Raw genomic sequence first — 10,824 nt, forward strand, 5'->3', positions numbered from 1 at the left:
TTTTTGACACTTTGCACAGTGGACAGGCTAGACAGGTCACTGTTAGAGGCACTTTTGATGATTACCAAACATATGGCAATTAAAGAAAATACACTTCACTTGATTAATGTATGTACCCTAAAAAGGTCAGGTGAGGTAAAACCGGGAGTAAGCAGAGATCTGGCCACAGTGCTTAGCTTCATTCCTATCCAAACTTCCTTACATTGCTAATAAGACACTGAGAATGTTCCTATCACAGAATCTCCGTATTTCCTGTTTTCTCATCCTGAAATTCTTTTTCTTCTTATACCCATGACACATTGCATCGTCTTTTTTAGTTTTCTCCATAAATGTTAGTATATTAAAGACTTTTAATCATATATTTGAAATAAAAACTTTGGCACTACCAATACTTTTTCATATGTATATATGTATGTATTATATATGTATGTATGTAATTATTTTGGTGCTGGGAGGTTGAAGTCATGGATATTCTACCTATAAGCTATACCTTCAGCCCCATTTTATTTCTTATTTTGAAACAGGTCTCACTAAGTAGCTGAGGCTAGCAGTGAACATGAGATTCTCCTGTCTCAGTCTCTCAAGTACTAGGATTACAAGCATGCACCACCACACCTGGCTCCACATTTATTTTTACTTTAAAAAATTCATTATCATCTTACAGCATATATGTTTTACTTCTAATTTTATTGCTATCATCTCCCTTGGAAATATGGGTGCTCTGGAGGCAGAAGAGTTTGAAAGGTTTTCCATACTATGGCTTCTATCGTAAGAGAAACCAAGATAAACGCTGCTAAAATGGAAAAGCTTGATATGTGTTTGTTGAGCTAATAAATTAATTATTAACAAAATACATAAGTATTTGGGTAGAACAATGCAGGATGATAGAGAATTGCCAATAAAACAAAACAAAGACAAATGAAACAATGATAAGGACCAGGAGAATCCACACAGATAAGGGGAGTAAGGTAAAGAAAATGGGTTATGGAAAAGACAGAGAGAGTAAATATGCTAAAAGCCATGGTGGGCTATATCCTTTAATGATTACTCATTCTTTATGGTATAAAATATTGCCCGAAGTTTTGTGAAGAATAATATGACTCAGTATGCCTATATTTCAATTAATTTCAACAAATGCTTACAGTGTTCAAAGATGGTCCTGGTAGCTTTTCTTGAATGCAGATTCAAATGAAAATAAATAAAGCTTATAATAAGAAAATATCAAATTTTTACAGTGTAGAAACCAATAGCAATGTTGCTATGATCTTTTCATTTTAATCCACTTCTGGTTTAAGATAAAAATGTAAAAACCCTGTTTTCTTTTTGGTTGGGTGCTATTACTACTGCTATTTCATATTACTGACTTGTCTTCAGATGTATGTCATTTCTTGGTCAAAATATTTAATTCTTTGTAGAAGATTCTGTGGAGCTCTGTGTTCTCTTTAGCGCACAGGCTGTTTCAGCCTGCATTCTCACTGCAGTAACCCAACATACCTGACCACCACAACATAGAGGAAGGAAGGGTCATTTGTGCACAGCTACAAAAATTTCAGGGTTCAGTTCATGAAGTGATGAAGTGTGAATCTCTGGGAATGGAGGAAAGAGGCAGAGAGAGAGAGAGAGAGAGAGAGAGAGAGAGAGAGAGAGAGAGAGAGAGAGAGAGAGAGAAATAGGAGGGGAAGAGGAGGAGGGGAAGAGGAGGAGGAGGAAGGGAGGAGGAGGAGGAGGAGGAGGAGGAGGAGGAGGAGGAAGAGAAAAAGAAATTTCTTTATTCTCATATCTTGGAGGCCAGAACTAAGAGAACAGGCAAAAGGATAAGGAAATATATGTAATCCCCATGGCCAAGCTCTAATCTCTCCTCAGCAACCAAGTTCCATCTCCCACATGGCTGCCTGACTTATGTCATATCTACAGTAAAAATTCTAAATCCAAATTGTCTCTGGTGTGGTCGTACAGACTTGCAATCCCAATACTGAGAGGCCGAAACAGAAGGATCACAGGCTAATGACCAGCCTCAGCAACGTAGTGAGGCCCTCCTCAACTTAGTGAGACCCTGTTTCAAAGTGTATAATAAGATAGGGCCAGGAGTATAGCTCAGAGGTATAATGCTCCTGAGTTCATTCCCCAGTACCCTCTTCCACACACACACATACACAAAACCTAAATTGTAGCACTGACCTATATTATGTGAAATGGTTGGGCATCTGGTTAATAACCTTGCTTGGTTTCTCACTACGATGAACAGAGATCTAATCCTTAGGTGACCAGAAGGCAAAAGATCATCATTCTAAATCCCCACTAACCAATCCCTAAGCCCCACTAAACTGCAGTAGCCATAGCTCAATATATATGCACACACACGTGTGTCTGTGTGGGGTGGGTGGGTCTATATTCATATCTCTGTCTTTATCACTGAATACTTTAGAGATGGCACTAAGAGAAAGCCAAGGAAATATTGGGATACATTTAAATAAAATTAAACAGATGAAACTCATTCTTTAATCACATATATTTTTATTTTTTAAATTTGCTTTGAGAATCTGGGATTGGAACCCAGGGGAATTTGACCTCCACGCTACACCCCCTGGCCTATTTTTTATTCTTTATTTTGAAACGGTCTCACTGAGTTGTGGAGGGCCTCACTAAATAGCTGAGGTTGTCCGAGAACCATGATCCTTCAGTTTCCACCTCCCAAATGCTGTGATTACAAGCATGCGCTCACCACGCCCAAATCTGATGTATTTCTAATAACTATCTAAAAATATATTTTAAAATCAACTGGGGCCGGGCATGGTGGTGCACACTTGTAATCCCCGCTCTTGGGAGGCGGAGACAGGAGGATCACGCAGGTTCAAAGCCAGCCGTGCTGGCTTAAGAGACCCTGTTTCAAAAAAAAAAATATATAAAAGTATAAAATAGGTCTGGGAGTGTAGCCTGGAGGTAGAAGGGCTTCCAGGAACCCCAGTAGCACCAAAACAAACAAACAAACAAACAAAAAATCAACTGGGATTTTTCTGATTTATAAGTTACATATTGCTCCATAATAAATTCTCCAAAACTTAGCAGCGTAAAAAACATAAAATTGTATTCTCTCACATTTTCTGCAGGTTTGGAATCCAGAAGCAGCTCAGCTGTGTCCTTTCTGGGTTTGAAGCAAGGGCTGCACTCATCTTCATGCATGACTGGGGGAAGATTCACTTCCAGGATCCATCGTGTGGTGACTACAGGGCTCAGATCCTTGCAGAAAGTTGGCAAAAATCATGTCTTTCTTGCCTCTCTTTAGGGTGCATATGACATAGTAACTGCCTTCCTGTCACAGGATACAAAGACAGAGAAAGAAGGACAAAAGTCAGGCTTTCTAACCACAGAAGTGAGGTCCTATGGCTTATGCTGTATTCTATTGTTAGGTGTGAATCACTAAGTCTAGCCCACATTGAACAAAAGGAAACTAAACAAAGGGTTAAATTCCAGCAGGTGGAGTCAGTTGGAGCCATTTCAGTGGCTGCTTCATACACAATTTTTAGATTCTCTCCTACACGCGGATCTGTCTCTATGGTCAGTTGGTCATTCCTTTCTTTTTTTCATCTTTCTTTGGTCACACTGGGGGTTGAACCCAGAGACATTCTACCTCCATGCTACACCCCCAGACCATTTTATATTTTTGTTTTGAAACAGAGTCTCACTACATTTCTGAGAGTCTCCCTAAGTTACTAAGGCTGTCATTGAACCTATATTTCTCCTGTCTCACCCTTTCAAGTACTGGGATTACAGGCATTTGCCACCATGCCTGACATTGCTTAATTGATTTTAAGCACGCATTTTGATGCACAATCTATTTCTTATTGTTTGCATTTGTCAAGCCAATTTTTATAAAAGATAGTGAATATTTTTATTTTAATATACTTTTATTGGTACATTATAGTCTTGCATCATAATGTCATTCAGAATGACACAGACATACACACACAGCACTTGCTGAGCTTCCTCCTATCCTTTCCCACTCCTTCCCTTTTTCTAAGCACGATATTGACATTGACACGATATTGACATTGGCATTGATAGTTTCACATTTGTTTCTAACATCAGTAGAACTGTATCGTTCATTAATTCTTCCCACCACCACCATCATTCCCTAAATAACATCTATCACCCCGCTAGGATGTCTCCTCTATTAGCTAACGTTCCTCTTGTATCCTGATTACTTCCTAGCTTCCAGAGATGAGAGAAAACAGCTCATTTTTTAAAATTATTTTTTATTTTGTGGTACTGGGGTTCCTGGAAGCCCTTTTATCTCCGGGCTAAACTCCCAGACCTACCTAATACTAATATATATACCTAATATATATATATATATATATAATATATATACCTAATTATATATATATATTTTTTTTTTTTTTTTTTAAACAGGGTCTCTTAAGCCAGCTGTGCTGGCTTTGAACCTGTGCGATCCTCCTGTTTCCGCCTCCCAAGCGCCGGGATTACAAGCGTGCGCCTGGCCTGAGAAAACAGTTCATTTTAAAAATGTAATTGCAATGTTCAAAAATTCAAAGCAAATGAACTTTCCTGATAATAAGCAATTTAAAGGATTAATGTGAACTGCATATGATAGGATCATTCTTGACCTATAAGAATTTTGATGGTGGATGGTTTAAAGACAAATACTTGTCAATCCGGACTTGCTTGTTTATTTTTTTCCACTGAAATCAAGTTAGCTAACTTAAGATTGGAGCATTTGTTATGGACCTGTTTTTATGATCTCTTTGACATTTGAGATTGGATTATTTTGCTTTAAAAGGTCTATTTTTCTATCATAATTTTAGTACCAAGTTCCCACAGTATGCATTGTAATTATTTGGGGTAAAGGCAGAGGAAATTATATAAGCTATTAATAACTTCAGGACAGATGATGTGGAGAAGCTGATCTGTGGCCACTAGGCCTGGGAGCCAGATAGCAATTTAAAAATCAAGAAGATTGATATATAGATATCTGTAGCTATTTTACTAATATTTTAAAAATGAAAATTCAAACCTAATTTATTTGAGGGGTATCATTTCTTTTTTATATTGCCTTTTGTGCATCTTATTTAATTTCAAGTCCTCAAATAATAATGCCTCTGGCCAAGTTGCCTTTCCTAAGCACCATCCCTTCATTTTTATTTTTCTTATCAAATATCTTTGCATGAAAAATGCAAAAATCCCTAAAAGTTTAAGTGTCCAACACTGTAAAATTATGACTTTATTTTAGAATATTTATTTTGGAAAATGAAAACCCTAATCTTTAGTGTGATCTAGGAAGTTCTGGCTTCCTTCAGTCCCATTTTGTACCACTAAGCTCCCTGTTTCTTTCTCTGATAGAGACACACTGACCTGAGCTTCTGTTTTCCAGAGTAATTTAGATTAACCCACAAAAGATACTGTAATTGTTTTGAGAAAGTTTTGACCAAATTATTTAAAATTTACATATTGATGGGGCTCAGGACACACCACTCCAAATGTGACACCTTGACATTCTGAATATTTTAAGCTGAAGGGATTTGAGAAATGAGAAGTGCAGAGACAACTTTCTGATATTTCTCTGAAGAAGGTCTTCGGTCTCTTTCATGAGAAGCATCCTCCCCATAGTCAAAAGAAATGAGCATTCTTACCTTTAAAGGTAAAAAGACACAGAGAGGAATCTGTTTTTAGCACATTTGTTGTACATTATAGTCTCACGTCATAATGTAGCTCATAGCATGAGCGACATGCACACAGCACTTGGTGAGTTTTCTCCCAACTCCCTCCGCACTTCCCACGCAAGACATTGAGACTTATTGGCGTTCCCATGTGTGTGCATAATGTCAACGGATGTGTTTTCTTCATTAATTCCTCCCTCCCCAAGATGACCTCCCTCACTCCCCTGGAGTTTTCTTCCTTTATCTGAAGTCGCTCTTGTATCCCAATTACTTCCTAGGCTTCTGTATCTGAGAGAAAAAAATGACCCTTCACTTTCTGTGACTGGCTCATCTGACTTGACTCAGTGTATCTCCATTTTCCTACAAATCACATAATTTTGTGCTTTTTTCAGTTTAATCCCAATTAGAATAGCAATAACCAAGAAGTTGAACAATTAGTTCTGGCCAGGATATGGGGAAATAGAAACTCTTTTACATTGTTAGTGAAGTTTCAAATTAATTCAACCACTACTTGAGTTCAAGGTAGAGATTTCTCAGAAAATTGAGAATGAATGCACCATATATATGTTCTATCTCTACCACTCCTGAATATTTTCCAAAGGGACTGATATCAGAATTTTATAGTAATACGTGAATATCCATTTTCAAAGCAGTACAATTCACAATAGCCAAATTATAGCATCAACCGAGGTGTCCATCTGTGAGAGTACTGAGATGCAGGCTCCTGCTTAAAGGGTTAACGAAGCAACTCTGGCTCCTGAGAAGCCACTTGGAATGCCAGGCTGGGAGGCAAGCAGACTTCCTCTAACCAGTGAGCTACGGGTTTTGCCAACTTCTCTTGAAGGTCAGGAAGAGGCTCCAGGCCTCTTTCCATGTCCTTCCCGGTCTAGACATCTCAGAAAACTTATTGGTATGATATACAGCTTGAGATGTTACAAGCGATCACAGGTGTTCCTTGCTTCTATTTGTAAAACAAAGAATTGCTTTAAGTTTGAGATTAGTCCTTTGGCTTTACTTACACACATCCATTGTTGCTTTAAGATAACCTTGTAATGTCTGAGATAGCTAAATTCGTTAATGTAATCCATACAAGCTTTCTAAAAGTCTGATTGCCCTCTCAATAAAACATGCAGTTGTACGTGAAAATCTGCATCCCCTGTGTCCTGTGTGTAAAGCAGCTCTACCCTTGTGTCTCCAGTGCACTAGACACTGACACCCATTCACAAGAGAAATCTTAACAGGCCCAGCCTAGTTTCTCCTAGTTTTACTCCTTCCCTCTGCCCTATCACATTTCTCCATGATTTTTTATCCTTTATTAAACCCAGCATAAAAAAGATACTTGGATGTAACTATTCCTTTGGTCTCCATTCCCTCATAAAGGCTTCCATGTCACATTTATTTAACACATTGCGTTAAATAAATAAATGTTTGTCTCTTCTATTGTTAATATGTCTTTTCTTACAGAAAACCAGACAATGGAACATAAACAGAAAGAAATGATGAGTTTTCTCTCCACACACATAATATTGCCAAGACAGAGCCTACACAGTAGTTCTTTTGTAGTAATGGAACTTTTAGCCATATAGTATATAGTTCTAAATTAAAGACTATAAACATATATGAGCATATATATTCACATATATGTGTGTATCTAAATATGTATGTATAAACATAAAATAATTATAATTTAATGATATATGTAAAAATTGTAATAATTCAAGCATAATCAGAGAAAGAGGCTTTCTTGTCTCCTAAAAATAAAAGGCATTTTTCAGTGTTTGAAGGTAAGTATAGCCAATCCTCTTGGAAAGTATAAGATTCATTATAATTGTTCCCCTATGAAATATTTATCTGCTAATTGGCATCGGATACTTCACAAGCCAGCTGTTGCAGACTTGAAAATATTTTAGAAGGCTTTACTTGAATTGAAAAATCCATATAAAATAAATAGAATTCTTATTTATTTTTAAGTCCTAAAGCCTTCAGTTTCATTTCTTACTTGGTTTCATATACAACAGCATCTGAAATAAGAGGAAAATGCAGTGTAAAAGACAGATGAGAATAGAAAAAAATATTAAATCATTTCTGGGAGAAGAGACCCTGAAGATTTCAGTGAATAAACAACGTTTTTAGTGAAGCTTTCCCACAAGGCACTCACCACTTTCATTTAACAATGTGCAGTTTCAGAAGTTGGCAAGTGAAACCAAGTACTCAAGTTTACTTGAATAGAAAATAAATCTCCTATCTCAGTACTTGGAAGGCTGAATAGGAGGATCACAGGTTCAAGGCTAACCTCAGAAACTTAGTGAGACCCTGTTTCAAAATAAATAAATAAAGCGGCGTGGTGGCGCACGCTTGTAATCCCCGTGCTTGGGAGGCGGAGACAGGAGGATCGCTCAGGTTCGAAGCCAGCCGTGCTGGCGTAAGAGACCCTGTTTCAAAAATATAAAATAGGTCTGGGAGTGTAGCCCGGAGGAAGAAGGGCTTCCAGGAACCCCAGTACCACCAATAAATAAATAAATAAATAAATAAATAAATAAATAAATAAAAAGGCTGGGGCTGTAGCTCAAAGGTAGAACACTCCTAGCTTCTATACCTTGTACAAATAAAGTAAAATGAACTAAAATATAATAAAATAAAATAGTGAAGTATATTTATTTCTAAACCTCTAGAATAACTTCAGCATATTTTATTAAGTCATGGAAGAAGTTTGTACTTGTCCTTTCAAGAAAGTAGGCTTAAAACACAGAAATTCTATAAATTGGACAAGAACAATATACATGTTATACAAAAGCTATTATACACAGTGTCTATAAATGCAAGCCATATATAAAAAGCTGTTGCCTATAAATGTTAAATGTATAATATCTAAAAACATCAACTGTAATATTATGTTTCAATATCGATGTAATCATTTCCGAGCAAAATAATTTCTCTTTAGAATTAGTACAGTAAATAGATTTGAATTCACCTGTTAAAATATAATAAAATAAATGATAGCCTAATATAGACAAATAACTTCCAAGTACAGCTCAGACATTGGCTATATTTATTGTGTTTAGATTTGGTTGAACATTTGATAGAGTGGATGGCGGTTCTTTTACAGTACCATGAGAGAATATTTTGACCACCTCTGTTTTATGATTCATTCATCTATTTTTATCTTTGCAAATCTCTCTCAGTCCACAATTTCCCAGCTGGTCCACTTCATCCTTTGCTGCCATATTTTAGATTTGTTTGCATGTTTATAATTCTCTCTCAAACTCAGCTATATTATTGTTATATTTCAAATTCTGTGTACTATTTGTATACCATATTTATCTATCTCTTTGTTTCACTGCTTCCTCAAAAATCATGTCCTTTGAGCCTTAGATTTTATAGTCAAAACCAGCTATCGAGACACATTTAAAGCCAAGTGCTAAACATACTCAAGACAAATTATAACACTCTCTGAAGGCATTTTTGTTATATTCAGATGTGTATGCATACTAATAATGCATATTTTATTCTGGTATAATTTTAGATTTCTAGACTAATTGAACAGATAGTGCATGGTATTCCTTAAACTGATACCCCCTTCACATACACACACCAATGCAGGATCCTCTATTATTAACATCTTATACTAGTGTGATATACTTGTTACAACTAAGGAACCAATATTAATAAGTTGTTAGTAAATAGAGTTGATAGTTTATATAAGGTTTCTCTCTGTGTCCCATAGTTCTGTGAGTTTTGACAAACGTGTATTGCCATTTATCTAACATTTCATTTCCATACAGGATAGTTTGATCACCCTAAAGTTTCCCTATGCTTCATCTATTTGTCTCCTCCTTCCTTTCAATAGAATACCTGGCAACCATTCATCTTTTTCATGTCTCTACACCACTCCCAGAATCTGCCCAAAGAAATTGAAGTAGGATATTTTAGTGATACATGCATATACATATTTATAACAGTACAATTCACAGTAGCCCAACTGTGGAACCAGCTTAGAAGTTCATCAGCTGATGAATGGATTATAAAATTCTATAAAATTTTACTTAGCCACACAAAAAATTATGTCATATTTAGGAAAATGACTAGAACTATAGCATATTATGCTAAATGGGATTAGCCAGTCTCATAAAGCAAAGGATCATATATTTTTTCTCATATGCAGAAGATAGAGAGAAACTGAGAACAAAACAGACTTTAACAGGAGTTTTGAAAGTCATTCTGGAGAGGTGGACGGGTAGAGTGGTGGAGAGGTGGAGGCTATTAGTCACTGTTCCCTTCTGTTTGAAGCTGGAAGGTGCTTAAAATGAGAGCTGCCCCCATGATCCAGTCAAATGTCAGGTGACACCTGGACTTCCTAGTGTCCAGCAGAAGATGGCACTGTGTGGGGGTGACCATGGAGCTTTTAATTAAAACCACTCCCCATTTGTCTCCTTTTAATTCATTTCCTCTTATTGGTTCCCCACACCTAGGCAAGGCACCACATTTAATACAGTATTTCCTCCTATATTCTTGATTCTTTGTGACACTCAAACAAAATGATTTATTTATTTTATTCATTTTTATTTATTTATTTTGAGTGTTGCTTAAATTAGTCCAAAGGAAATTAAAGTGCCTTAAAATAAGGCTCAGAAAAAAGGTCTTCCTGACCTTCCCTTATTTTTTCCTCTTTCAATACAGGAAAAAAATTCTATACCCAGGAGTGACATAGTTGGGTCATATGGTAGTACACTTCTGAGTATTCTCTTTCCAAAGTGGTTGCATTAATTTGCAATTTTACCAACAGTGTATTAGAATTTCTACTTCCCCTAAACCTCACCAACATTTCTTGTTGTTTGTGTTTTAATGACTATCATTCTAATTGGGATTAGATGAAATCTCAAGTTCTGATTGCTAATGATCTTAAATATTCTTTCATAAATTTGTTTTTTTGTATTTCTTCTTTTGTGAAGTGTCTACTTCATTTGCCCATTTTGATTGAGTTTTTGGCATTAAGTTTCTTTAATTTTCTGTATATTCTAGACATTAATCCTCTATTAGAGGAGTAGCTGGCAAAAATCTCCCATTCTGTCAAATCTCATTCTCTTCTATTCTATTCTTTTTCTTAATTTTTAAAAATTTTTATTGGTGCATTGTAGTCATACATCTTAAT

The sequence above is a fragment of the Muscardinus avellanarius genome (genome assembly GCF_963383645.1).
Source record: "Muscardinus avellanarius genome assembly, chromosome: 11".
NCBI classification, from domain to species: Eukaryota; Metazoa; Chordata; class Mammalia; order Rodentia; family Gliridae; genus Muscardinus; species Muscardinus avellanarius.